Here is a 27,166-nt window from a genome sequence, read left to right as displayed (position 1 = left end):
TGGTGTGGTGTAATTGGCCTCAATAGCAACTAAGGCCCTGGTGTGGTGTAAGTGGCCTGAGCAAGAGCCACATACCCTGGTGTGGTGTAATTGGCCTCAATAGCAACTAAGGCCCTGGTGTGGTGTAGGTGGCCTCAGCCAGCAGCCACAGGCCCTGGTGTGGTGTAAGTGGCCTCAGCCAGAGCAACAGGCCCTGATGTGGTGTAAGTGGCCCCAGCCGGTCACTCAGGCCCTGGTGTGGTGTAGGTGGCATCAGCTAGCAGCACAAGACATTGGAAAACAGCCAAAAGCAATGTCGTTAATGTGCCCTCATTAATGGGGAGCTGCTTCTGGTCTTTTAATACACCCCTTCTCTGGATCAAAAGCGGTTCAATGACATGAAAATGAAAGGCTTACAGCACCAGGTATTCCCAGGCAGTCTCCCATCCAAGTACTAACCAAGCCCAGCCCTGCTTAGCTTCCGAGATCAGACGAGGTCGGGCGTGCTCAGGGTGGTATGGCCGTAAGCTGCTGGCCCCAGCACAATGTCTCAATTTATGGATTCAAGTGATTAGGTGGCAAGTACCTGAAGTTACGAAGACAATCCTATAACCATACCTGCATGTTTGCATAATACCCTAACCAAAAGGCTCAGTTTGGCATTTATCCAACAGCACAGGCCCTGGATTGTTGAAGATGGCCTCAAGAACCAGCACAGGACCTGGTGTGTTTTACATGGCCACAGCAAGCAGCACAGGGCCTGGTTTGGTGAAGATGGCCTCAGCAGGCAGCCACAGGCCCTGGTTTGGTGTAAGTGGCCTCAGCTAGCAGCCACAGGCCCTGGTGTGGTGTGAGTGGCCTCAGCCAGCAGCCACAGGCCCTGGTGTGGTCTAAGTGGCCTCAGCCAGTGCCACAGGCCCTGGTGTGGTGTAAGTGGCCTAAGCCAGAGCCACAGGCCCTGGTGTGGTGTAAGTGGCCTCAATAGCAAATAAGGCCCTGGTGTGGTGTAAGTGGCCTGAGCAAGAACCACAGGGCCTGGTTTGGTGAAGATGGCCTCGGCCAGAAGCGCAGGGCCTGGTGTGATGTGAGTGGCCTGAGCAAGAGCCACAGGCCCTGGTGTGGTGTAAGTGGCCTCATTCAGCAGCCACAGGCCCTGGTGTGGTGTAAGTGGCCTCAGCCAGGAGCCACATGCACTGGTGTGGTGTAAGTGGCCTCAGCCAGCAGCAAAAGGGCCCTGGTGTGGTGTAGGTGGCCTCAGCCAGCAGCCACAGGCCCTGGTGTGGTGTAAGTGGCATCAATAGCAACTAAGGCCCTGGTGTGGTGTAGGTGGCCTCAGCCAGCAGCCACAGGCCCTGGTGTGGTGTAAGTGGCCTCAGCCAGAGCAACAGGCCCTGATGTGGTGTAAGTGGCCCCAGCCGGTCACTCAGGCCCTGGTGTGGTGTAGGTGGCATCAGCTAGCAGCCACAGGCCCTGGTGTGGTGTAAGTGGCCTCAGCCAGTGCCACAGGCCCTGGTGTGGTGTAAGTGGCCTGAGCAAGAGCCACAGACCCTGGTGTGGTGTAATTGGCCTCAATAGCAACTAAGGCCCTGGTGTGGTGTAGGTGGCCTCAGCCAGCAGCCACAGGCCCTGGTGTGGTGTAAGTGGCCTCAGCCAGCAGCCACAGGCCCTGGTGTGGTGTAAGTGGCATCAGCTAGCAGCACAAGACATTGGAAAACAGCCAAAAGCAATGTCGTTAATGTGCCCTCATTAATGGGGAGCTGCTTTTGGTCTTTTAATACACCCCTTCTCTGGATCAAAAGCGGTTCAATGACATGAAAATCAAAGGCTTACAGCACCAGGTATTCCCAGGCAGTCTCCCATCCAAGTACTAACCAAGCCCAGGCCTGCTTAGCTTCCGAGATCAGACGAGGTCGGGCGTGCTCACGGTGGTATGGCCGAAAGCTGCTGGCTCCAGCACAATGTCTCAATTTATGGATTCAAGTGATTAGGTGGCAAGTACCTGAAGTTACGAAGACAATCCTATAACCATACCTGCATGTTTGCATAATACCCTAACCCAAAGGCTCAGTTTGGCATTTATCCAACAGCACAGGCCCTGGATTGTTGAAGATGGCCTCAAGAACCAGCACAGGACCTGGTGTGTTTTACATGGCCACAGCAAGCAGCACAGGGCCTGGTTTGGTGAAGATGGCCTCAGCAAGCAGCCACAGGCCCTGGTTTGGTGTAAGTGGCCTCAGCCAGCAGCCACAGGCCCTGGTGTGGTGTAAGTGGCCTCAGCCAGCAGCCACAGGCCCTGGTGTGGTCTAAGTGGCCTCAGCCAGTGCCACAGGCCCTGGTGTGGTGTAAGTGGCCTGAGTAAGAGCCACAGGCCCTGGTGTGGTGTAAGTGGCCTCAGCCAGCAGCCACAGGCCCTGGTGTGGTGTAAGTGGCCTGAGCAAGTGCCACAGGCCCTGGTGTGGTGTAAGTGGCCTAAGCCAGAGCCACAGGCCCTGGTGTGGTGTAAGTGGCCTGAGCAAGAGCCACAGGGCCTGGTTTGGTGAAGATGGCCTCGGCCAGAAGCGCAGGGCCTGGTGTGATGTGAGTGGCCTGAGCAAGAGCCACAGGCCCTGGTGTGGTGTAAGTGGCCTCAGCCAGCAGCCACAGGCCCTGGTGTGGTGTAAGTCGCCTCAGCCAGAAGCCACAGGCACTGGTGTGGTGTAAGTGGCCTCAGCCAGCAGCAAAAGGGCCCTGGTGTGGTGTAAGTCGCCTCAGCCAGCAGCCACAGGCCCTGGTGTGGTGTAGATGGCCTCAGCCAGCAGCCACAGGCCCTGGTGTGGTGTAAGTGGCCTCAGCCAGCAGCCACAGGCCCTGGTGTGGTCTAAGTGGCCTCAGCCAGAAGCACAGGGCCTGGTGTGATATGAGTGGCCTCAGCAAGAGCCACAGGCCCTGGTGTGGTGTAAGTGGCCTGAGCAAGAGCCACAGGCCCTGGTGTGGTGTAAGTGGCCTGAGCAAGAGCCACAGGCCCTGGTGTGGTGTAGGTGGCCTCAGCCAGCAGCCACAGGCCCTGGTGTGGTGTAGGTGGCCTCAGCCAGCAGCCACAAGCCCTTGTGTGGTGTAAGTGGCCTCAGCCAGCAGCCACAGGCCCTGGTGTGGTGTAAGTGGCCTCGGCCAGTGCCACAGGCCCTGGTGTGGTGTAAGTGGCCTGAGCAAGAGCCACAGACCATGGTGTGGTGTAATTGGCCTCAATAGCAACTAAGGCCCTGGTGTGGTGTAAGTGGCCTCAGCCAGAGCCACAGGCCCTGATGTGGTGTAAGTGGCCCCAGCCGGTCACTCAGGCCCTGGTGTGGTGTAAGTGGCCTGAGCAAGAGCCACAGGCCCTGGTGTGGTGTAAGTGGCCTCAGCCAGCAGCCACAGGCCCTGGTGTGGTGTAAGTGGCCTGAGCAAGTGCCACAGGCCCTGGTGTGGTGTAAGTGGCCTGAGCAAGTGCCACAGGCCCTGGTGTGGTGTAAGTGGCCTCAATAGCAAATAAGGCCCTGGTGTGGTGTAAGTGGCCTGAGCAAGAACCACAGGGCCTGGTTTGGTGAAGATGGCCTCGGCCAGAAGCGCAGGGCCTGGTGTGATGTGAGTGGCCTGAGCAAGAGCCACAGGCCCTGGTGTGGTGTAAGTGGCCTCAGCCAGCAGCCACAGGCCCTGGTGTGGTGTAAGTGGCCTCAGCCAGAAGCCACAGGCACTGGTGTGGTGTAAGTGGCCTCAGCCAGCAGCAAAAGGGCCCTGGTGTGGTGTAGGTGGCCTCAGCCAGCAGCCACAGGCCCTGGTGTGGTGTAAGTGGCCTCAATAGCAACTAAGGCCCTGGTGTGGTGTAAGTGGCTTCAGCCAGCAGCCACAGGCCCTGGTGTGGTGTAAGTGGCCTCAGCCAGCAGCCACAGGCCCTGGTGTGGTGTAGGTGGCCTCAGCCAGCAGCCACAGGCCCTGGTGTGGTGTAAGTGGCCTCAATAGCAACTAAGGCCCTGGTGTGGTGTAAGTGGCTTCAGCCAGCAGCCACAGGCTCTGGTGTGGTGTAACTGGCCTCAGCCAGCAGCCACAGGCCCTGATGTGGTGTAAGTGGCCCCAGCCGGTCACTCAGGCCCTGGTGTGGTGTAGGTGGCATCAGCCAGCAGCCACAGGCCCTGGTGTGGTGTAAGTCGCCTCAGCCAGAAGCCACAGGCACTGGTGTGGTGTAAGTGGCCTCAGCCAGCAGCAAAAGGGCCCTGGTGTGGTGTAAGTCGCCTCAGCCAGCAGCCACAGGCCCTGGTGTGGTGTAGGTGGCCTCAGCCAGCAGCCACAGGCCCTGGTGTGGTGTAAGTGGCCTCAGCCAGCAGCCACAGGCCCTGTTGTGGTGTAAGTGGCTTCAGCCAGCAGCCACAGGCCCTGGTGTGGTGTAAGTGGCCTCAGCCAGTGCCACAGGCCCTGGTGTGGTGTAAGTGGCCTGAGCAAGAGCCACAGACCCTGGTGTGGTATAATTGGCCTCAGCCAGCAGCCACAGGCCCTGGTGTGGTGTAAGTCGCCTCAGACAGAAGCCACAGGCACTGGTGTGGTGTAAGTGGCCTCAGCCAGCAGCAAAAGGGCCCTGGTGTGGTATAAGTCGCCTCAGCCAGCAGCCACAGGCCCTGGTGTGGTGCAGGTGGCCTCAGCCAGCAGCCACAGGCCCTGGTGTGGTGTAAGTGGCCTGAGCAAGAGCCACATACCCTGGTGTGGTGTAATTGGCCTCAATAGCAACTAATGCCCTGGTGTGGTGTAAGTGGCCTCAGCCAGCAGCCACAGGCCCTGGTGTGGTGTAAGTGGCCTCAGCCAGAGCCACAGGCCCTGATGTGGTGTAAGTGGCCCCAGCCGGTCACTCAGGCCCTGGTGTGGTGTAGGTGGCATCAGCTAGCAGCACAAGACATTGGAAAACAGCCAAAAGCAATGTCGTTAATGTGCCCTCATTAATGGGGAGCTGCTTTTGGTCTTTTAATACACCCCTTCTCTGGATCAAAAGCGGTTCAATGACATGAAAATGAAAGGCTTACAGCACCAGGTATTCCCAGGCAGTCTCCTATCCAAGTACTAACCAAGCCCAGCCCTGCTCAGCTTCCGAGATCAGACGAGGTCGGGCGTGCTCAGGGTGGTATGGCCGTAAGCTGCTGGGCCCAGCACAATGTCTCAATTTATGGATTCAGGTGATAAGGTGGCAAGTACCTGAAGTTACGAAGACAATCCTATAACCCTACCTTCATGTTTGCATAATACCCTAACCCAAAGGCTCAGTTTAGCATTTATCCAACAGCACAGGCCCTGGATTGTTGAAGATGGCCTCAGGAACCAGCACAGGGCCTGGTGTGTTGTACATGGCCACAGCTAGCAGCACAGGGCCTGGTTTGGTGAAGATGGCCTCGGCCAGAAGCGCAGGGCCTGGTGTGATGTGAGTGGCCTGAGCAAGAGCCACAGGCCCTGGTGTGGTGTAATTGGCCTCAATAGCAACTAAGGCCCTGGTGTGGTGTAAGTGGCCTGAGCAAGAGCCACATACCCTGGTGTGGTGTAATTGGCCTCAATAGCAACTAAGGCCCTGGTGTGGTGTAGGTGGCCTCAGCCAGCAGCCACAGGCCCTGGTGTGGTGTAAGTGGCCTCAGCCAGAGCAACAGGCCCTGATGTGGTGTAAGTGGCCCCAGCCGGTCACTCAGGCCCTGGTGTGGTGTAGGTGGCATCAGCTAGCAGCCACAGGCCCTGGTGTGGTGTAAGTGGCCTCAGCCAGTGCCACAGGCCCTGGTGTGGTGTAAGTGGCCTGAGCAAGAGCCACAGACCCTGGTGTGGTGTAATTGGCCTCAATAGCAACTAAGGCCCTGGTGTGGTGTAGGTGGCCTCAGCCAGCAGCCACAGGCCCTGGTGTGGTGTAAGTGGCCTCAGCCAGCAGCCACAGGCCCTGGTGTGGTGTAAGTGGCATCAGCTAGCAGCACAAGACATTGGAAAACAGCCAAAAGCAATGTCGTTAATGTGCCCTCATTAATGGGGAGCTGCTTTTGGTCTTTTAATACACCCCTTCTCTGGATCAAAAGCGGTTCAATGACATGAAAATGAAAGGCTTACAGCACCAGGTATTCCCAGGCAGTCTCCCATCCAAGTACTAACCAAGCCCAGGCCTGCTTAGCTTCCGAGATCAGACGAGGTCGGGCGTGCTCAGGGTGGTATGGCCGAAAGCTGCTGGCTCCAGCACAATGTCTCAATTTATGGATTCAAGTGATTAGGTGGCAAGTACCTGAAGTTACGAAGACAATCCTATAACCATACCTGCATGTTTGCATAATACCCTAACCCAAAGGCTCAGTTTGGCATTTATCCAACAGCACAGGCCCTGGATTGTTGAAGATGGCCTCAAGAACCAGCACAGGACCTGGTGTGTTTTACATGGCCACAGCAAGCAGCACAGGGCCTGGTTTGGTGAAGATGGCCTCAGCAAGCAGCCACAGGCCCTGGTTTGGTGTAAGTGGCCTCAGCCAGCAGCCACAGGCCCTGGTGTGGTGTAAGTGGCCTCAGCCAGCAGCCACAGGCCCTGGTGTGGTCTAAGTGGCCTCAGCCAGTGCCACAGGCCCTGGTGTGGTGTAAGTGGCCTGAGTAAGAGCCACAGGCCCTGGTGTGGTGTAAGTGGCCTCAGCCAGCAGCCACAGGCCCTGGTGTGGTGTAAGTGGCCTGAGCAAGTGCCACAGGCCCTGGTGTGGTGTAAGTGGCCTAAGCCAGAGCCACAGGCCCTGGTGTGGTGTAAGTGGCCTGAGCAAGAGCCACAGGGCCTGGTTTGGTGAAGATGGCCTCGGCCAGAAGCGCAGGGCCTGGTGTGATGTGAGTGGCCTGAGCAAGAGCCACAGGCCCTGGTGTGGTGTAAGTGGCCTCAGCCAGCAGCCACAGGCCCTGGTGTGGTGTAAGTCGCCTCAGCCAGAAGCCACAGGCACTGGTGTGGTGTAAGTGGCCTCAGCCAGCAGCAAAAGGGCCCTGGTGTGGTGTAAGTCGCCTCAGCCAGCAGCCACAGGCCCTGGTGTGGTGTAGATGGCCTCAGCCAGCAGCCACAGGCCCTGGTGTGGTGTAAGTGGCCTCAGCCAGCAGCCACAGGCCCTGGTGTGGTCTAAGTGGCCTCAGCCAGAAGCACAGGGCCTGGTGTGATATGAGTGGCCTCAGCAAGAGCCACAGGCCCTGGTGTGGTGTAAGTGGCCTGAGCAAGAGCCACAGGCCCTGGTGTGGTGTAAGTGGCCTGAGCAAGAGCCACAGGCCCTGGTGTGGTGTAGGTGGCCTCAGCCAGCAGCCACAGGCCCTGGTGTGGTGTAGGTGGCCTCAGCCAGCAGCCACAAGCCCTTGTGTGGTGTAAGTGGCCTCAGCCAGCAGCCACAGGCCCTGGTGTGGTGTAAGTGGCCTCGGCCAGTGCCACAGGCCCTGGTGTGGTGTAAGTGGCCTGAGCAAGAGCCACAGACCATGGTGTGGTGTAATTGGCCTCAATAGCAACTAAGGCCCTGGTGTGGTGTAAGTGGCCTCAGCCAGAGCCACAGGCCCTGATGTGGTGTAAGTGGCCCCAGCCGGTCACTCAGGCCCTGGTGTGGTGTAAGTGGCCTGAGCAAGAGCCACAGGCCCTGGTGTGGTGTAAGTGGCCTCAGCCAGCAGCCACAGGCCCTGGTGTGGTGTAAGTGGCCTGAGCAAGTGCCACAGGCCCTGGTGTGGTGTAAGTGGCCTGAGCAAGTGCCACAGGCCCTGGTGTGGTGTAAGTGGCCTCAATAGCAAATAAGGCCCTGGTGTGGTGTAAGTGGCCTGAGCAAGAACCACAGGGCCTGGTTTGGTGAAGATGGCCTCGGCCAGAAGCGCAGGGCCTGGTGTGATGTGAGTGGCCTGAGCAAGAGCCACAGGCCCTGGTGTGGTGTAAGTGGCCTCAGCCAGCAGCCACAGGCCCTGGTGTGGTGTAAGTGGCCTCAGCCAGAAGCCACAGGCACTGGTGTGGTGTAAGTGGCCTCAGCCAGCAGCAAAAGGGCCCTGGTGTGGTGTAGGTGGCCTCAGCCAGCAGCCACAGGCCCTGGTGTGGTGTAAGTGGCCTCAATAGCAACTAAGGCCCTGGTGTGGTGTAAGTGGCTTCAGCCAGCAGCCACAGGCCCTGGTGTGGTGTAAGTGGCCTCAGCCAGCAGCCACAGGCCCTGGTGTGGTGTAGGTGGCCTCAGCCAGCAGCCACAGGCCCTGGTGTGGTGTAAGTGGCCTCAATAGCAACTAAGGCCCTGGTGTGGTGTAAGTGGCTTCAGCCAGCAGCCACAGGCTCTGGTGTGGTGTAACTGGCCTCAGCCAGCAGCCACAGGCCCTGATGTGGTGTAAGTGGCCCCAGCCGGTCACTCAGGCCCTGGTGTGGTGTAGGTGGCATCAGCCAGCAGCCACAGGCCCTGGTGTGGTGTAAGTCGCCTCAGCCAGAAGCCACAGGCACTGGTGTGGTGTAAGTGGCCTCAGCCAGCAGCAAAAGGGCCCTGGTGTGGTGTAAGTCGCCTCAGCCAGCAGCCACAGGCCCTGGTGTGGTGTAGGTGGCCTCAGCCAGCAGCCACAGGCCCTGGTGTGGTGTAAGTGGCCTCAGCCAGCAGCCACAGGCCCTGTTGTGGTGTAAGTGGCCTCAGCCAGCAGCCACAGGCCCTGGTGTGGTGTAAGTGGCCTCAGCCAGTGCCACAGGCCCTGGTGTGGTGTAAGTGGCCTGAGCAAGAGCCACAGACCCTGGTGTGGTATAATTGGCCTCAGCCAGCAGCCACAGGCCCTGGTGTGGTGTAAGTCGCCTCAGACAGAAGCCACAGGCACTGGTGTGGTGTAAGTGGCCTCAGCCAGCAGCAAAAGGGCCCTGGTGTGGTATAAGTCGCCTCAGCCAGCAGCCACAGGCCCTGGTGTGGTGTAGGTGGCCTCAGCCAGCAGCCACAGGCCCTGGTGTGGTGTAAGTGGCCTGAGCAAGAGCCACATACCCTGGTGTGGTGTAATTGGCCTCAATAGCAACTAATGCCCTGGTGTGGTGTAAGTGGCCTCAGCCAGCAGCCACAGGCCCTGGTGTGGTGTAAGTGGCCTCAGCCAGAGCCACAGGCCCTGATGTGGTGTAAGTGGCCCCAGCCGGTCACTCAGGCCCTGGTGTGGTGTAGGTGGCATCAGCTAGCAGCACAAGACATTGGAAAACAGCCAAAAGCAATGTCGTTAATGTGCCCTCATTAATGGGCAGCTGCTTTTGCTCTTTTAATACACCCCTTCTCTGGATCAAAAGCGGTTCAATGACATGAAAATGAAAGGCTTACAGCACCAGGTATTCCCAGGCAGTCTCCCATCCAAGTACTAACCAAGCCCAGCCCTGCTTAGCTTCCGAGATCAGTCGAGGTCGGGGGTGCTCAGGGTGGTATGGCCGTAAGCTGCTGGCCCCAGCACAATGTCTCAATTTATGGATTCAAGTGATTAGGTGGCAAGTACCTGAAGTTACGAAGACAATCCTATAACCATACCTGCATGTTTGCATAATACCCTAACCCAAAGGCTCAGTTTGGCATTTATCCAACAGCACAGGCCCTGGATTGTTGAAGATGGCCTCAGGAACCAGCACAGGGCCTGGTGTGTTGTACATGGCCACAGCAAGGAGCACAGGGCCTGGTTTGGTGAAGATGGCCTCGGCCAGAAGCGCAGGGCCTGGTGTGATGTGAGTGGCCTGAGCAAGAGCCACAGGCCTTGGTGTGGTGTAAGTGGCCTCAGCCAGCAGCCACAGGCACTGGTGTGGTGTAAGTCGCCTCAGCCAGAAGCCACAGGCACTGGTGTGGTGTAAGTGGCCTCAGCCAGCAGCCACAGGCCCTGGTGTGGTGTAGGTGGCCTCAGCCAGCAGCCACAGGCCCTGGTGTGGTGTAAGTGGCCTCAGCCAGCAGCCACAGGCCCTGGTGTGGTGTAAGTGGCCTCAGCCAGCAGCCACAGGCCCTGGTGTGGTGTAAGTGGCCTCAGCCAGTGCCACAGGCCCTGGTGTGGTGTAAGTGGCCTGAGCAAGAGCCACAGACCCTGGTGTGGTGTAATTGGCCTCAGCCAGCAGCCACAGGCCCTGGTGTGGTGTAAGTCGCCTCAGACAGAAGCCACAGGCCCTGGTGTGGTGTAGGTGGCCTCAGCCACCAGCCACAGGCCCTGGTGTGGTGTAAGTGGCCTCAGCCAGCAGCCACAGGCCCTGGTGTGGTGTAAGTGGCCTCAGCCAGCAGCCACAGGCCATGGTGTGGTGTAAGTGGCCTCAGCCAGTGCCACAGGCCCTGGTGTGGTGTAAGTGGCCTGAGCAAGAGCCACAGGCCCTGGTGTGGTGTAAGTGGCCTGAGCAAGAGCCACAGACCCTGGTGTGGTGTAATTGGCCTGAATAGCAAATAAGGCCCTGGTGTGGTGTAAGTGGAATCAGCCAGCAGCCACAGGCCCTGGTGTGGTTTAAGTGGCCTGAGCCAGAGCCACAGGCCCTGGTGTGGTGTAACTGGCCTGAATAGCAAATAAGGCCCTGGTGTGGTGTAAGTGGCCTCAGCCAGAGCCACAGGCCCTGGTGTGGTGTAAGTGGCCTCAATAGCAACTAAGGCCCTGGTGTGGTGTAAGTGGCCTCAGCCAACAGCCACAGGCCCTGGTATGGTGTAAGTGGCCTCAGCCAGCAGCCACAGGCCCTGGTGTGGTGTAAGTGGCCAGAAGCGCAGGGCCTGGTGTGATGTGAGTGGCCTGAGCAAGAGCCACAGACCCTGGTGTGGTGTAATTGGCCTCAATAGCAACTAAGGCCCTGGTGTGGTGTATGTGGCCTCAGCCAGCAGCCACAGGCCCTGGTGTGGTGTAACTGGCCTCAGCCAGCAGCCACAGGCCCTGGTGTGGTGTAAGTGGCCTCAGCCAGAGCCACAGGCCCTGATGTGGTGTAAGTCGCCTCAGCTAGCAGCACAGGGCCTGGTTTGGTGAAGATGGCCTCGGCCAGAAGCGCAGGGCCTGGTGTGATGTGAGTGGCCTGAGCAAGAGCCACAGGCCCTGGTGTGTTGTAAGTGGCCTCAGCCAGCAGCCACAGGCCCTGGTGTGGTGTAGGTGGCCTCAGCCAGCAGCCACAGGCCCTGGTGTGGTGTAAGTGGCCTCAGCCAGTGCCACAGGCCCTGGTGTGGTGTAATTGGCCTCAATAGCAACTAAGGCCCTGGTGTGGTGTAAGTGGCCTGAGCAAGAGCCACATACCCTGGTGTGGTGTAATTGGCCTCAATAGCAACTAAGGCCCTGGTGTGGTGTAGGTGGCCTCAGCCAGCAGCCACAGGCCCTGGTGTGGTGTAAGTGGCCTCAGCCAGAGCAACAGGCCCTGATGTGGTGTAAGTGGCCCAAGCCGGTCACTCAGGCCCTGGTGTGGTGTAGGTGGCATCAGCTAGCAGCACAAGACATTGGAAAACAGCCAAAAGCAATGTCGTTAATGTGCCCTCATTAATGGGGAGCTGCTTCTGGTCTTTTAATACACCCCTTCTCTGGATCAAAAGCTGTTCAATGACATGAAAGGCTTACAGCACCAGGTATTCCCAGGAAGTCTCCCATCCAAGTACTAAACAAGCCCAGCCCTGCTTAGCTTCCGAGATCAGACGAGGTCGGGCGTGCTCAGGGTGGTATGGCCGTAAGCTGCTGGCCCCAGCACAATGTCTCAATTTATGGATTCAAGTGATTAGGTGGCAAGTACCTGAAGTTACGAAGACAATCCTATAACCATACCTGCATGTTTGCATAATACCCTAACCAAAAGGCTCAGTTTGGCATTTATCCAACAGCACAGGCCCTGGATTGTTGAAGATGGCCTCAAGAACCAGCACAGGACCTGGTGTGTTTTACATGGCCACAGCAAGCAGCACAGGGCCTGGTTTGGTGAAGATGGCCTCAGCAAGCAGCCACAGGCCCTGGTTTGGTGTAAGTGGCCTCAGCTAGCAGCCACAGGCCCTGGTGTGGTGTGAGTGGCCTCAGCCAGCAGCCACAGGCCCTGGTGTGGTCTAAGTGGCCTCAGCCAGTGCCACAGGCCCTGGTGTGGTGTAAGTGGCCTGAGCAAGAGCCACAGGCCCTGGTGTGGTGTAGGTGGCCTCAGCCAGCAGCCACAGGCCCTGGTGTGGTGTAAGTGGCCTGAGCAAGTGCCACAGGCCCTGGTGTGGTGTAAGTGGCCTAAGCAAGAGCCACAGGCCCTGGTGTGGTGTAAGTGGCCTCAATAGCAAATAAGGCCCTGGTGTGGTGTAAGTGGCCTGAGCAAGAACCACAGGGCCTGGTTTGGTGAAGATGGCCTCGGCCAGAAGCGCAGGGCCTGGTGTGATGTGAGTGGCCTGAGCAAGAGCCACAGGCCCTGGTGTGGTGTAAGTGGCCTCAGCCAGCAGCCACAGGCCCTGGTGTGGTGTAATTGGCCTCAGCCAGAAGCCACAGGCACTGGTGTGGTGTAAGTGGCCTCAGCCAGCAGCAAAAGGGCCCTGGTGTGGTGTAGGTGGCCTCAGCCAGCAGCCACAGGCCCTGGTGTGGTGTAAGTGGCCTCAATAGCAACTAAGGCCCTGGTGTGGTGTAAGTGGCTTCAGCCAGCAGCCACAGGCCCTGGTGTGGTGTAAGTGGCCTCAGCCAGCAGCCACAGGCCCTGGTGTGGTGTAGGTGGCCTCAGCCAGCAGCCACAGGCCCTGGTGTGGTGTAAGTGGCCTCAATAGCAACTAAGGCCCTGGTGTGGTGTAAGTGGCTTCAGCCAGCAGCCACAGGCTCTGGTGTGGTGTAACTGGCCTCAGCCAGCAGCCACAGGCCCTGGTGTGGTGTAAGTGGCCACAGCCGGTCACTCAGGCCCTGGTGTGGTGTAAGTGGCCTCAGCCAGCAGCCACAGGCCCTGGTGTGGTGTAAGTGGCCTCAGCCAGTGCCACAGGCCCTGGTGTGGTGTAAGTGGCCTGAGCAAGAGCCACAGGCCCTGGTGTGGTGTAAGTGGCCTGAGCAAGAGCCACAGACCCTGGTGTGGTGTAATTGGCCTCAATAGCAACTAATGCCCTGGTGTGGTGTAGGTGGCCTCAGCCAGCAGCCACAGGCCCTGGTGTGGTGTAAGTGGCCTGAGCAAGAGCCACAGGCCCTGGTGTGGTGTAAGTGGCCTGAGCAAGAGCCACAGACCCTGGTGTGGTGTAAGTGGCCTCAATAGCAAATAAGGCCCTGGTGTGGTGTAAGTGGCCTGAGCAAGAACCACAGGGCCTGGTTTGGTGAAGATGGCCTCGGCCAGAAGCGCAGGGCCTGGTGTGATGTGAGTGGCCTGAGCAAGAGCCACAGGCCCTGGTGTGGTGTAAGTCGCCTCAGCCAGCAGCCACAGGCCCTGGTGTGGTGTAATTGGCCTCAGCCAGAAGCCACAGGCACTGGTGTGGTGTAAGTGGCCTCAGCCAGCAGCAAAAGGGCCCTGGTGTGGTGTAGGTGGCCTCAGCCAGCAGCCACAGGCCCTGGTGTGGTGTAAGTGGCCTCAATAGCAACTAAGGCCCTGGTGTGGTGTAAGTGGCTTCAGCCAGCAGCCACAGGCCCTGGTGTGGTGTAAGTCGCCTCAGCCAGCAGCCACAGGCCCTTGTGTGGTGTAAGTGGCCTCAGCCAGCAGCCACAGGCCCTGGTGTGGTGTAAGTGGCCTCAGCCAGTGCCACAGGCCCTGGTGTGGTGTAATTGGCCTCAATAGCAACTAAGGCCCTGGTGTGGTGTAAGTGGCCTGAGCAAGAGCCACATACCCTGGTGTGGTGTAATTGGCCTCAATAGCAACTAAGGCCCTGGTGTGGTGTAGGTGGCCTCAGCCAGCAGCCACAGGCCCTGGTGTGGTGTAAGTGGCCTCAGCCAGAGCAACAGGCCCTGATGTGGTGTAAGTGGCCCCAGCCGGTCACTCAGGCCCTGGTGTGGTGTAGGTGGCATCAGCTAGCAGCACAAGACAATGGAAAACAGCCAAAAGCAATGTCGTTAATGTGCCCTCATTAATGGGGAGCTGCTTCTGGTCTTTTAATACACCCCTTCTCTGGATCAAAAGCGGTTCAATGACATGAAAATGAAAGGCTTACAGCACCAGGTATTCCCAGGCAGTCTCCCATCCAAGTACTAACCAAGCCCAGCCCTGCTTAGCTTCCGAGATCAGACGAGGTCGGGCGTGCTCAGGGTGGTATGGCCGTAAGCTGCTGGCTCCAGCACAATGTCTCAATTTATGGATTCAAGTGATTAGGTGGCAAGTACCTGAAGTTACGAAGACAATCCTATAACCATACCTGCATGTTTGCATAATACCCTAACCCAAAGGCTCAGTTTGGCATTTATCCAACAGCACAGGCCCTGGATTGTTGAAGATGGCCTCAAGAACCAGCACAGGACCTGGTGTGTTTTACATGGCCACAGCAAGCAGCACAGGGCCTGGTTTGGTGAAGATGGCCTCAGCAAGCAGCCACAGGCCCTGGTTTGGTGTAAGTGGCCTCAGCCAGCAGCCACAGGCCCTGGTGTGGTGTAAGTGGCCTCAGCCAGCAGCCACAGGCCCTGGTGTGGTCTAAGTGGCCTCAGCCAGTGCCACAGGCCCTGGTGTGGTGTAAGTGGCCTGAGTAAGAGCCACAGGCCCTGGTGTGGTGTAAGTGGCCTCAGCCAGCAGCCACAGGCCCTGGTGTGGTGTAAGTGGCCTGAGCAAGTGCCACAGGCCCTGGTGTGGTGTAAGTGGCCTAAGCCAGAGCCACAGGCCCTGGTGTGGTGTAAGTGGCCTGAGCAAGAGCCACAGGGCCTGGTTTGGTGAAGATGGCCTCGGCCAGAAGCGCAGGGCCTGGTGTGATGTGAGTGGCCTGAGCAAGAGCCACAGGCCCTGGTGTGGTGTAAGTGGCCTGAGCAAGAGCCACAGGCCCTGGTGTGGTGTAAGTGGCCTGAGCAAGTGCCACAGGCCCTGGTGTGGTGTAAGTGGCCTAAGCCAGAGCCACAGGCCCTGGTGTGGTGTAAGTGGCCTGAGCAAGAGCCACAGGGCCTGGTTTGGTGAAGATGGCCTCGGCCAGAAGCGCAGGGCCTGGTGTGATGTGAGTGGCCTGAGCAAGAGCCACAGGCCCTGGTGTGGTGTAAGTGGCCTCAGCCAGCAGCCACAGGCCCTGGTGTGGTGTAAGTCGCCTCAGCCAGAAGCCACAGGCACTGGTGTGGTGTAAGTGGCCTCAGCCAGCAGCAAAAGGGCCCTGGTGTGGTGTAAGTCGCCTCAGCCAGCAGCCACAGGCCCTGGTGTGGTGTAGATGGCCTCAGCCAGCAGCCACAGGCCCTGGTGTGGTGTAAGTGGCCTCAGCCAGCAGCCACAGGCCCTGGTGTGGTCTAAGTGGCCTCAGCCAGAAGCACAGGGCCTGGTGTGATATGAGTGGCCTGAGCAAGAGCCACAGGCCCTGGTGTGGTGTAAGTGGCATGAGCAAGAGCCACAGGCCCTGGTGTGGTGTAAGTGGCCTGAGCAAGAGCCACAGGCCCTGGTGTGGTGTAGGTGGCCTCAGCCAGCAGCCACAGGCCCTGGTGTGGTGTAGGTGGCCTCAGCCAGCAGCCACAAGCCCTTGTGTGGTGTAAGTGGCCTCAGCCAGCAGCCACAGGCCCTGGTGTGGTGTAAGTGGCCTCAGCCAGTGCCACAGGCCCTGGTGTGGTGTAAGTGGCCTGAGCAAGAGCCACAGACCATGGTGTGGTGTAATTGGCCTCAATAGCAACTAAGGCCCTGGTGTGGTGTAAGTGGCCTCAGCCAGCAGCCACAGGCCCTGGTGTGGTGTAAGTGGCCTCAGCCAGAGGCCACAGGCCCTGGTGTGGTGTAAGTGGCCTCAGCCAGAGCCACAGGCCCTGATGTGGTGTAAGTGGCCCCAGCCGGTCACTCAGGCCCTGGTGTGGTGTAGGTGGCATCAGCTAGCAGCACAAGACATTGGAAAACAGCCAAAAGCAATGTCGTTAATGTGCCCTCATTAATGGGCAGCTGCTTTTGGTCTTTTAATACACCCCTTCTCTGGATCAAAAGCGGTTCAATGACATGAAAATGAAAGGCTTACAGCACCAGGTATTCCCAGGCAGGCTCCCATCCAAGTACTAACCAAGCCCAGCCCTGCTCAGCTTCCGAGATCAGACGAGGTCGGGCGTGCTCAGGGTGGTATGGCCGTAAGCTGCTGGCCCCAGCACAATGTCTCAATTTATGGATTCAAGTGATTAGGTGGCAAGTACCTGAAGTTACGAAGACAATCCTATAACCATACCTGCATGTTTGCATAATACCCTAACCAAAAGGCTCAGTTTGGCATTTATCCAACAGCACAGGCCCTGGATTGTTGAAGATGGCCTCAAGAACCAGCACAGGACCTGGTGTGTTTTACATGGCCACAGCAAGCAGCACAGGGCCTGGTTTGGTGAAGATGGCCTCAGCAAGCAGCCACAGGCCCTGGTTTGGTGTAAGTGGCCTCAGCTAGCAGCCACAGGCCCTGGTGTGGTGTGAGTGGCCTCAGCCAGCAGCCACAGGCCCTGGTGTGGTCTAAGTGGCCTCAGCCAGTGCCACAGGCCCTGGTGTGGTGTAAGTGGCCTGAGCAAGAGCCACAGGCCCTGGTGTGGTGTAAGTGGCCTCAGCCAGCAGCCACAGGCCCTGGTGTGGTGTAAGTGGCCTGAGCAAGTGCCACAGGCCCTGGTGTGGTGTAAGTGGCCTAAGCAAGAGCCACAGGCCCTGGTGTGGTGTAAGTGGCCTCAATAGCAAATAAGGCCCTGGTGTGGTGTAAGTGGCCTGAGCAAGAACCACAGGGCCTGGTTTGGTGAAGATGGCCTCGGCCAGAAGCGCAGGGCCTGGTGTGATGTGAGTGGCCTGAGCAAGAGCCACAGGCCCTGGTGTGGTGTAAGTGGCCTCAGCCAGCAGCCACAGGCCCTGGTGTGGTGTAATTGGCCTCAGCCAGAAGCCACAGGCACTGGTGTGGTGTAAGTGGCCTCAGCCAGCAGCAAAAGGGCCCTGGTGTGGTGTAGGTGGCCTCAGCCAGCAGCCACAGGCCCTGGTGTGGTGTAAGTGGCCTCAATAGCAACTAAGGCCCTGGTGTGGTGTAAGTGGCTTCAGCCAGCAGCCACAGGCCCTGGTGTGGTGTAAGTGGCCTCAGCCAGCAGCCACAGGCCCTGGTGTGGTGTAGGTGGCCTCAGCCAGCAGCCACAGGCCCTGGTGTGGTGTAAGTGGCCTCAATAGCAACTAAGGCCCTGGTGTGGTGTAAGTGGCTTCAGCCAGCAGCCACAGGCTCTGGTGTGGTGTAACTGGCCTCAGCCAGCAGCCACAGGCCCTGGTGTGGTGTAAGTGGCCACAGCCGGTCACTCAGGCCCTGGTGTGGTGTAAGTGGCCTCAGCCAGCAGCCACAGGCCCTGGTGTGGTGTAAGTGGCCTCAGCCAGTGCCACAGGCCCTGGTGTGGTGTAAGTGGCCTGAGCAAGAGCCACAGGCCCTGGTGTGGTGTAAGTGGCCTGAGCAAGAGCCACAGACCCTGGTGTGGTGTAATTGGCCTCAATAGCAACTAATGCCCTGGTGTGGTGTAGGTGGCCTCAGCCAGCAGCCACAGGCCCTGGTGTGGTGTAAGTGGAATGAGCAAGAGCCACAGGCCCTGGTGTGGTGTAAGTGGCCTGAGCAAGAGCCACAGACCCTGGTGTGGTGTAAGTGGCCTCAATAGCAAATAAGGCCCTGGTGTGGTGTAAGTGGCCTGAGCAAGAACCACAGGGCCTGGTTTGGTGAAGATGGCCTCGGCCAGAAGCGCAGGGCCTGGTGTGATGTGAGTGGCCTGAGCAAGAGCCACAGGCCCTGGTGTGGTGTAAGTGGCCTCAGCCAGCAGCCACAGGCCCTGGTGTGGTGTAAGTGGCCTCAGCCAGAAGCCACAGGCACTGGTGTGGTGTAAGTGGCCTCAGCCAGCAGCAAAAGGGCCCTGGTGTGGTGTAGGTGGCCTCAGCCAGCAGCCACAGGCCCTGGTGTGGTGTAAGTGGCCTCAATAGCAACTAAGGCCCTGGTGTGGTGTAAGTGGCTTCAGCCAGCAGCCACAGGCCCTGGTGTGGTGTAAGTGGCCTCAGCCAGCAGCCACAGGCCCTGGTGTGGTGTAGGTGGCCTCAGCCAGCAGCCACAGGCCCTGGTGTGGTGTAAGTGGCCTCAATAGCAACTAAGGCCCTGGTGTGGTGTAAGTGGCTTCAGCCAGCAGCCACAGGCTCTGGTGTGGTGTAACTGGCCTCAGCCAGCAGCCACAGGCCCTGATGTGGTGTAAGTGGCCCCAGCCGGTCACTCAGGCCCTGGTGTGGTGTAGGTGGCATCAGCCAGCAGCCACAGGCCCTGGTGTGGTGTAAGTCGCCTCAGCCAGAAGCCACAGGCACTGGTGTGGTGTAAGTGGCCTCAGCCAGCAGCAAAAGGGCCCTGGTGTGGTGTAAGTCGCCTCAGCCAGCAGCCACAGGCCCTGGTGTGGTGTAGGTGGCCTCAGCCAGCAGCCACAGGCCCTGGTGTGGTGTAAGTGGCCTCAGCCAGCAGCCACAGGCCCTGTTGTGGTGTAAGTGGCTTCAGCCAGCAGCCACAGGCCCTGGTGTGGTGTAAGTGGCCTCAGCCAGTGCCACAGGCCCTGGTGTGGTGTAAGTGGCCTGAGCAAGAGCCACAGACCCTGGTGTGGTATAATTGGCCTCAGCCAGCAGCCACAGGCCCTGGTGTGGTGTAAGTCGCCTCAGACAGAAGCCACAGGCACTGGTGTGGTGTAAGTGGCCTCAGCCAGCAGCAAAAGGGCCCTGGTGTGGTATAAGTCGCCTCAGCCAGCAGCCACAGGCCCTGGTGTGGTGTAGGTGGCCTCAGCCAGCAGCCACAGGCCCTGGTGTGGTGTAAGTGGCCTGAGCAAGAGCCACATACCCTGGTGTGGTGTAATTGGCCTCAATAGCAACTAATGCCCTGGTGTGGTGTAAGTGGCCTCAGCCAGCAGCCACAGGCCCTGGTGTGGTGTAAGTGGCCTCAGCCAGAGCCACAGGCCCTGATGTGGTGTAAGTGGCCCCAGCCGGTCACTCAGGCCCTGGTGTGGTGTAGGTGGCATCAGCTAGCAGCACAAGACATTGGAAAACAGCCAAAAGCAGTGTCGTTAATGTGCCCTCATTAATGGGCAGCTGCTTTTGGTCTTTTAATACACCCCTTCTCTGGATCAAAAGCGGTTCAATGACATTAAAATGAAAGGCTTACAGCACCAGGTATTCCCAGGCAGTCTCCCATCCAAGTACTAACCAAGCCCAGCCCTGCTCAGGTTCCGAGATCAGACGAGGTCGGGCGTGCTCAGGGTGGTATGGCCGTAAGCTGCTGGGCCCAGCACAATGTCTCAATTTATGGATTCAGGTGATTAGGTGGCAAGTACCTGAAGTTACGAAGACAATCCTATAACCCTACCTTCATGTTTGCATAATACCCTAACCCAAAGGCTCAGTTTAGCATTTATCCAACAGCACAGGCCCTGGATTGTTGAAGATGGCCTCAGGAACCAGCACAGGGCCTGGTGTGTTGTACATGGCCACAGCTAGCAGCACAGGGCCTGGTTTGGTGAAGATGGCCTCGGCCAGAAGCGCAGGGCCTGGTGTGATGTGAGTGGCCTGAGCAAGAGCCACAGGCCCTGGTGTGGTGTAATTGGCCTCAATAGCAACTAAGGCCCTGGTGTGGTGTAAGTGGCCTGAGCAAGAGCCACATACCCTGGTGTGGTGTAATTGGCCTCAATAGCAACTAAGGCCCTGGTGTGGTGTAGGTGGCCTCAGCCAGCAGCCACAGGCCCTGGTGTGGTGTAAGTGGCCTCAGCCAGAGCAACAGGCCCTGATGTGGTGTAAGTGGCCCCAGCCGGTCACTCAGGCCCTGGTGTGGTGTAGGTGGCATCAGCTAGCAGCACAAGACATTGGAAAACAGCCAAAAGCAATGTCGTTAATGTGCCCTCATTAATGGGGAGCTGCTTCTGGTCTTTTAATACACCCCTTCTCTGGATCAAAAGCGGTTCAATGACATGAAAATGAAAGGCTTACAGCACCAGGTATTCCCAGGCAGTCTCCCATCCAAGTACTAACCAAGCCCAGCCCTGCTTAGCTTCCGAGATCAGACGAGGTCGGGCGTGCTCAGGGTGGTATGGCTGTAAGCTGCTGGCCCCAGCACAATGTCTCAATTTATGGATTCAAGTGATTAGGTGGCAAGTACCTGAAGTTACGAAGACAATCCTATAACCATACCTGCATGTTTGCATAATACCCTAACCAAAAGGCTCAGTTTGGCATTTATCCAACAGCACAGGCCCTGGATTGTTGAAGATGGCCTCAAGAACCAGCACAGGACCTGGTGTGTTTTACATGGCCACAGCAAGCAGCACAGGGCCTGGTTTGGTGAAGATGGCCTCAGCAAGCAGCCACAGGCCCTGGTTTGGTGTAAGTGGCCTCAGCTAGCAGCCACAGGCCCTGGTGTGGTGTGAGTGGCCTCAGCCAGCAGCCACAGGCCCTGGTGTGGTCTAAGTGGCCTCAGCCAGTGCCACAGGCCCTGGTGTGGTGTAAGTGGCCTAAGCCAGAGCCACAGGCCCTGGTGTGGTGTAAGTGGCCTCAACAGCAAATAAGGCCCTGGTGTGGTGTAAGTGGCCTGAGCAAGAACCACAGGGCCTGGTTTGGTGAAGATGGCCTCGGCCAGAAGCGCAGGGCCTGGTGTGATGTGAGTGGCCTGAGCAAGAGCCACAGGCCCTGGTGTGGTGTAAGTGGCCTCATTCAGCAGCCACAGGCCCTGGTGTGGTGTAAGTGGCCTCAGCCAGGAGCCACATGCACTGGTGTGGTGTAAGTGGCCTCAGCCAGCAGCAAAAGGGCCCTGGTGTGGTGTAGGTGGCCTCAGCCAGCAGCCACAGGCCCTGGTGTGGTGTAAGTGGCATCAATAGCAACTAAGGCCCTGGTGTGGTGTAAGTGGCTTCAGCCAGCAGCCACAGGCCCTGGTGTGGTGTAAGTGGCCTCAGCCAGCAGCCACAGGCCCTGGTGTGGTGTAGGTGGCCTCAGCCAGCAGCCACAGGCCCTGGTGTGGTGTAAGTGGCCTCAATAGCAACTAAGGCCCTGGTGTGGTGTAAGTGGCTTCAGCCAGCAGCCACAGGCTCTGGTGTGGTGTAACTGGCCTCAGCCAGCAGCCACAGGCCCTGGTGTGGTGTAAGTGGCCTCAGCCAGAGCCACAGGCCCTGATGTGGTGTAAGTGGCCCCAGCCGGTCACTCAGGCCCTGGTGTGGTGTAGGTGGCATCAGCTAGCAGCACAAGACATTGGAAAACAGCCAAAAGCAGTGTCGTTAATGTGCCCTCATTAATGGGCAGCTGCTTTTGGTCTTTTAATACACCCCTTCTCTGGATCAAAAGCGGTTCAATGATATGAAAATGAAAGGCTTACAGCACCAGGTATTCCCAGGTAGTCTCCCATCCAAGTACTAACCAAGCCCAGCCCTGCTTAGCTTCCGAGATCAGACGAGGTCGGGCGTGCTCACGGTGGTATGGCCGTAAGCTGCTGGCTCCAGCACAATGTCTCAATTTATGGATTCAAGTGATTAGGTGGCAAGTACCTGAAGTTACGAAGACAATGCTATAACCATACCTGCATGTTTGCATAATACCCTAACCCAAAGGCTCAGTTTGGCATTTATCCAACAGCACAGGCCCTGGATTGTTGAAGATGGCCTCAGGAACCAGCACAGGGCCTGGTGTGTTGTACATGGCCACAGCAAGGAGCACAGGGCCTGGTTTGGTGAAGATGGCCTCGGCCAGAAGCGCAGGGCCTGGTGTGATGTGAGTGGCCTGAGCAAGAGCCACAGGCCTTGGTGTGGTGTAAGTGGCCTCAGCCAGCAGCCACAGGCCCTGGTGTGGTGTAAGTCGCCTCAGCCAGAAGCCACAGGCACTGGTGTGGTGTAAGTGGCCTCAGCCAGCAGCCACAGGCCCTGGTGTGGTGTAGGTGGCCTCAGCCAGCAGCCACAGGCCCTGGTGTGGTGTAGGTGGCCTCAGCCAGCAGCCACAGGCCCTGGTGTGGTGTAAGTGGCCTCAGCCAGCAGCCACAGGCCCTGGTGTGGTGTAAGTGGCCTGAGCAAGAGCCACAGGCCCTGGTGTGGTGTAAGTGGCCTCAGCCAGCAGCCACAGGCCCTGGTGTGGTGTAAGTGGCCTGAGCAAGTGCCACAGGCCCTGGTGTGGTGTAAGTGGCCTGAGCAAGTGCCACAGGCCCTGGTGTGGTGTAAGTGGCCTCAATAGCAAATAAGGCCCTGGTGTGGTGTAAGTGGCCTGAGCAAGAACCACAGGGCCTGGTTTGGTGAAGATGGCCTCGGCCAGAAGCGCAGGGCCTGGTGTGATGTGAGTGGCCTGAGCAAGAGCCACAGGCCCTGGTGTGGTGTAAGTGGCCTCAGCCAGCAGCCACAGGCCCTGGTGTGGTGTAAGTGGCCTCAGCCAGAAGCCACAGGCACTGGTGTGGTGTAAGTGGCCTCAGCCAGCAGCAAAAGGGCCCTGGTGTGGTGTAGGTGGCCTCAGCCAGCAGCCACAGGCCCTGGTGTGGTGTAAGTGGCCTCAATAGCAACTAAGGCCCTGGTGTGGTGTAAGTGGCTTCAGCCAGCAGCCACAGGCCCTGGTGTGGTGTAGGTGGCCTCAGCCAGCAGCCACAGGCCCTGGTGTGGTGTAAGTGGCCTCAATAGCAACTAAGGCCCTGGTGTGGTGTAAGTGGCCTCAGCCAGCAGCCACAGGCTCTGGTGTGGTGTAACTGGCCTCAGCCAGCAGCCACAGGCCCTGATGTGGTGTAAGTGGCCCCAGCCGGTCACTCAGGCCCTGGTGTGGTGTAGGTGGCATCAGCCAGCAGCCACAGGCCCTGGTGTGGTGTAAGTCGCCTCAGCCAGAAGCCACAGGCACTGGTGTGGTGTAAGTGGCCTCAGCCAGCAGCAAAAGGGCCCTGGTGTGGTGTAAGTCGCCTCAGCCAGCAGCCACAGGCCCTGGTGTGGTGTAGGTGGCCTCAGCCAGCAGCCACAGGCCCTGGTGTGGTGTAAGTGGCCTCAGCCAGCAGCCACAGGCCCTGTTGTGGTGTAAGTGGCCTCAGCCAGCAGCCACAGGCCCTGGTGTGGTGTAAGTGGCCTCAGCCAGTGCCACAGGCCCTGGTGTGGTGTAAGTGGCCTGAGCAAGAGCCACAGACCCTGGTGTGGTATAATTGGCCTCAGCCAGCAGCCACAGGCCCTGGTGTGGTGTAAGTCGCCTCAGACAGAAGCCACAGGCACTGGTGTGGTGTAAGTGGCCTCAGCCAGCAGCAAAAGGGCCCTGGTGTGGTATAAGTCGCCTCAGCCAGCAGCCACAGGCCCTGGTGTGGTGTAGGTGGCCTCAGCCAGCAGCCACAGGCCCTGGTGTGGTGTAAGTGGCCTGAGCAAGAGCCACATACCTTGGTGTGGTGTAATTGGCCTCAATAGCAACTAATGCCCTGGTGTGGTGTAAGTGGCCTCAGCCAGCAGCCACAGGCCCTGGTGTGGTGTAAGTGGCCTCAGCCAGAGCCACAGGCCCTGATGTGGTGTAAGTGGCCCCAGCCGGTCACTCAGGCCCTGGTGTGGTGTAGGTGGCATCAGCTAGCAGCACAAGACATTGGAAAACAGCCAAAAGCAATGTCGTTAATGTGCCCTCATTAATGGGCAGCTGCTTTTGGTCTTTTAATACACCCCTTCTCTGGATCAAAAGCGGTTCAATGACATTAAAATGAAAGGCTTACAGCACCAGGTATTCCCAGGCAGTCTCCCATCCAAGTACTAACCAAGCCCAGCCCTGCTCAGCTTCCGAGATCAGACGAGGTCGGGCGTGCTCAGGGTGGTATGGCCGTAAGCTGCTGGGCCCAGCACAATGTCTCAATTTATGGATTCAGGTGATTAGGTGGCAAGTACCTGAAGTTACGAAGACAATCCTATAACCCTACCTTCATGTTTGCATAATACCCTAACCCAAAGGCTCAGTTTAGCATTTATCCAACAGCACAGGCCCTGGATTGTTGAAGATGGCCTCAGGAACCAGCACAGGGCCTGGTGTGTTGTACATGGCCACAGCTAGCAGCACAGGGCCTGGTTTGGTGAAGATGGCCTCGGCCAGAAGCGCAGGGCCTGGTGTGATGTGAGTGGCCTGAGCAAGAGCCACAGGCCCTGGTGTGGTGTAATTGGCCTCAATAGCAACTAAGGCCCTGGTGTGGTGTAAGTGGCCTGAGCAAGAGCCACATACCCTGGTGTGGTGTAATTGGCCTCAATAGCAACTAAGGCCCTGGTGTGGTGTAGGTGGCCTCAGCCAGCAGCCACAGGCCCTGGTGTGGTGTAAGTGGCCTCAGCCAGAGCAACAGGCCCTGATGTGGTGTAAGTGGCCCCAGCCGGTCACTCAGGCCCTGGTGTGGTGTAGGTGGCATCAGCTAGCAGCACAAGACATTGGAAAACAGCCAAAAGCAATGTCGTTAATGTGCCCTCATTAATGGGGAGCTGCTTCTGGTCTTTTAATACACCCCTTCTCTGGATCAAAAGCGGTTCAATGACATGAAAATGAAAGGCTTACAGCACCAGGTATTCCCAGGCAGTCTCCCATCCTAGTACTAACCAAGCCCAGCCCTGCTTAGCTTCCGAGATCAGACGAGGTCGGGCGTGCTCAGGGTGGTATGGCCGTAAGCTGCTGGCCCCAGCACAATGTCTCAATTTATGGATTCAAGTGATTAGGTGGCAAGTACCTGAAGTTACGAAGACAATCCTATAACCATACCTGCATGTTTGCATAATACCCTAACCAAAAGGCTCAGTTTGGCATTTATCCAACAGCACAGGCCCTGGATTGTTGAAGATGGCCTCAGGAACCAGCACAGGACCTGGTGTGTTTTACATGGCCACAGCAAGCAGCACAGGGCCTGGTTTGGTGAAGATGGCCTCAGCAAGCAGCCACAGGCCCTGGTTTGGTGTAAGTGGCCTCAGCTAGCAGCCACAGGCCCTGGTGTGGTGTGAGTGGCCTCAGCCAGCAGCCACAGGCCCTGGTGTGGTCTAAGTGGCCTCAGCCAGTGCCACAGGCCCTGGTGTGGTGTAAGTGGCCTAAGCCAGAGCCACAGGCCCTGGTGTGGTGTAAGTGGCCTCAACAGCAAATAAGGCCCTGGTGTGGTGTAAGTGGCCTGAGCAAGAACCACAGGGCCTGGTTTGGTGAAGATGGCCTCGGCCAGAAGCGCAGGGCCTGGTGTGATGTGAGTGGCCTGAGCAAGAGCCACAGGCCCTGGTGTGGTGTAAGTGGCCTCATTCAGCAGCCACAGGCCCTGGTGTGGTGTAAGTGGCCTCAGCCAGGAGCCACATGCACTGGTGTGGTGTAAGTGGCCTCAGCCAGCAGCAAAAGGGCCCTGGTGTGGTGTAGGTGGCCTCAGCCAGCAGCCACAGGCCCTGGTGTGGTGTAAGTGGCATCAATAGCAACTAAGGCCCTGGTGTGGTGTAAGTGGCTTCAGCCAGCAGCCACAGGCCCTGGTGTGGTGTAAGTGGCCTCAGCCAGCAGCCACAGGCCCTGGTGTGGTGTAGGTGGCCTCAGCCAGCAGCCACAGGCCCTGGTGTGGTGTAAGTGGCCTCAATAGCAACTAAGGCCCTGGTGTGGTGTAAGTGGCTTCAGCCAGCAGCCACAGGCTCTGGTGTGGTGTAACTGGCCTCAGCCAGCAGCCACAGGCCCTGGTGTGGTGTAAGTGGCCTCAGCCAGAGCCACAGGCCCTGATGTGGTGTAAGTGGCCCCAGCCGGTCACTCAGGCCCTGGTGTGGTGTAGGTGGCATCAGCTAGCAGCACAAGACATTGGAAAACAGCCAAAAGCAAGTGTCGTTAATGTGCCCTCATTAATGGGCAGCTGCTTTTGGTCTTTTAATACACCCCTTCTCTGGATCAAAAGCGGTTCAATGATATGAAAGGCTTACAGCACCAGGTATTCCCAGGCAGTCTCCCATCCAAGTACTAACCAAGCCCAGCCCTGCTTAGCTTCCGAGATCAGACGAGGTCGGGCGTGCTCACGGTGGTATGGCCGTAAGCTGCTGGCTCCAGCACAATGTCTCAATTTATGGATTCAAGTGATTAGGTGGCAAGTACCTGAAGTTACGAAGACAATGCTATAACCATACCTGCATGTTTGCATAATACCCTAACCCAAAGGCTCAGTTTGGCATTTATCCAACAGCACAGGCCCTGGATTGTTGAAGATGGCCTCAGGAACCAGCACAGGGCCTGGTGTGTTGTACATGGCCACAGCAAGGAGCACAGGGCCTGGTTTGGTGAAGATGGCCTCGGCCAGAAGCGCAGGGCCTGGTGTGGTGTAAGTCGCCTCAGCCAGAAGCCACAGGCACTGGTGTGGTCTAAGTGGCCTCAGCCAGCAGCCACAGGCCCTGGTGTGGTGTAGGTGGCCTCAGCCAGCAGCAAAAGGGCCCTGGTGTGGTGTAGGTGGCCTCAGCCAGCAGCCACAGGCCCTGGTGTGGTGTAAGTGGCCTCAGCCAGCAGCCACAGGCCCTGGTGTGGTGTAAGTGGCCTGAGCAAGAGCCACAGGCCCTGGTGTGGTGTAAGTGGCCTCAGCCAGCAGCCACAGGCCCTGGTGTGGTGTAAGTGGCCTGAGCAAGTGCCACAGGCCCTGGTGTGGTGTAAGTGGCCTGAGCAAGTGCCACAGGCCCTGGTGTGGTGTAAGTGGCCTCAATAGCAAATAAGGCCCTGGTGTGGTGTAAGTGGCCTGAGCAAGAACCACAGGGCCTGGTTTGGTGAAGATGGCCTCGGCCAGAAGCGCAGGGCCTGGTGTGATGTGAGTGGCCTGAGCAAGAGCCACAGGCCCTGGTGTGGTGTAAGTGGCCTCAGCCAGAAGCCACAGGCACTGGTGTGGTGTAAGTGGCCTCAGCCAGCAGCAAAAGGGCCCTGGTGTGGTGTAGGTGGCCTCAGCCAGCAGCCACAGGCCCTGGTGTGGTGTAAGTGGCCTCAATAGCAACTAAGGCCCTGGTGTGGTGTAAGTGGCTTCAGCCAGCAGCCACAGGCCCTGGTGTGGTGTAATTGGCCTCAATAGCAACTAAGGCCCTGGTGTGGTGTAGGTGGCCTCAGCCAGCAGCCACAGGCCCTGGTGTGGTGTAAGTGGCCTCAGCCAGCAGCCACAGGCCCTGGTGTGGTGTAAGTGGCATCAGCTAGCAGCACAAGACATTGGAAAACAGCCAAAAGCAATGTCGTTAATGTGCCCTCATTAATGGGGAGCTGCTTTTGGTCTTTTAATACACCCCTTCTCTGGATCAAAAGCGGTTC

General features: G+C 58.2%; 5 non-coding genes and 9 pseudogenes across 5 annotated transcripts; all 14 read right to left on the bottom strand.

Moving 5' to 3' along the window:
* Positions 1 to 389: 389 nt before the first annotated feature.
* LOC146715997 (5S ribosomal RNA) lies at positions 390 to 508 on the bottom strand. The gene has a single exon (XR_014919631.1). It is a non-coding gene; the product is annotated as a 5S ribosomal RNA (ribosomal RNA).
* A 1,294-nt stretch (positions 509 to 1,802) lies between these two features.
* Positions 1,803 to 1,921, bottom strand: LOC146715996 (5S ribosomal RNA; annotated as a pseudogene).
* Positions 1,922 to 4,996: 3,075 nt separating this feature from the next.
* LOC146715995 (5S ribosomal RNA) lies at positions 4,997 to 5,115 on the bottom strand (annotated as a pseudogene).
* A 935-nt stretch (positions 5,116 to 6,050) lies between these two features.
* LOC146715994 (5S ribosomal RNA) lies at positions 6,051 to 6,169 on the bottom strand (annotated as a pseudogene).
* A 3,075-nt stretch (positions 6,170 to 9,244) lies between these two features.
* LOC146715993 (5S ribosomal RNA) lies at positions 9,245 to 9,363 on the bottom strand (annotated as a pseudogene).
* A 2,105-nt stretch (positions 9,364 to 11,468) lies between these two features.
* On the bottom strand, positions 11,469 to 11,587 carry LOC146715992 (5S ribosomal RNA). Its single transcript, XR_014919357.1, has one exon. It is a non-coding gene; the product is annotated as a 5S ribosomal RNA (ribosomal RNA).
* A 2,394-nt stretch (positions 11,588 to 13,981) lies between these two features.
* Positions 13,982 to 14,100, bottom strand: LOC146715991 (5S ribosomal RNA). Its single transcript, XR_014919630.1, has one exon. It is a non-coding gene; the product is annotated as a 5S ribosomal RNA (ribosomal RNA).
* A 1,846-nt stretch (positions 14,101 to 15,946) lies between these two features.
* LOC146715990 (5S ribosomal RNA) lies at positions 15,947 to 16,065 on the bottom strand (annotated as a pseudogene).
* A 3,034-nt stretch (positions 16,066 to 19,099) lies between these two features.
* Positions 19,100 to 19,218, bottom strand: LOC146715989 (5S ribosomal RNA; annotated as a pseudogene).
* A 699-nt stretch (positions 19,219 to 19,917) lies between these two features.
* LOC146715988 (5S ribosomal RNA) lies at positions 19,918 to 20,036 on the bottom strand. Its single transcript, XR_014919817.1, has one exon. It is a non-coding gene; the product is annotated as a 5S ribosomal RNA (ribosomal RNA).
* A 1,256-nt stretch (positions 20,037 to 21,292) lies between these two features.
* LOC146715987 (5S ribosomal RNA) lies at positions 21,293 to 21,411 on the bottom strand (annotated as a pseudogene).
* Positions 21,412 to 23,620: 2,209 nt separating this feature from the next.
* LOC146715986 (5S ribosomal RNA) lies at positions 23,621 to 23,739 on the bottom strand (annotated as a pseudogene).
* A 699-nt stretch (positions 23,740 to 24,438) lies between these two features.
* On the bottom strand, positions 24,439 to 24,557 carry LOC146715985 (5S ribosomal RNA). Its single transcript, XR_014919417.1, has one exon. It is a non-coding gene; the product is annotated as a 5S ribosomal RNA (ribosomal RNA).
* A 1,251-nt stretch (positions 24,558 to 25,808) lies between these two features.
* Positions 25,809 to 25,927, bottom strand: LOC146715984 (5S ribosomal RNA; annotated as a pseudogene).
* Between the last annotated feature and the right edge of the window lie 1,239 nt (positions 25,928 to 27,166).

Source organism: Copadichromis virginalis, linkage group LG3, assembly GCF_057382275.1.
Source record: "Copadichromis virginalis isolate Kocher_CV1m ecotype Utaka linkage group LG3, C_Virginalis_male_GT1.1, whole genome shotgun sequence".
Taxonomy (NCBI): Eukaryota; Metazoa; Chordata; class Actinopteri; order Cichliformes; family Cichlidae; genus Copadichromis; species Copadichromis virginalis.
The sequence above is the reverse complement of the archived record's forward strand: the minus strand, read 5'-3'. Positions and strand labels throughout refer to the sequence as shown.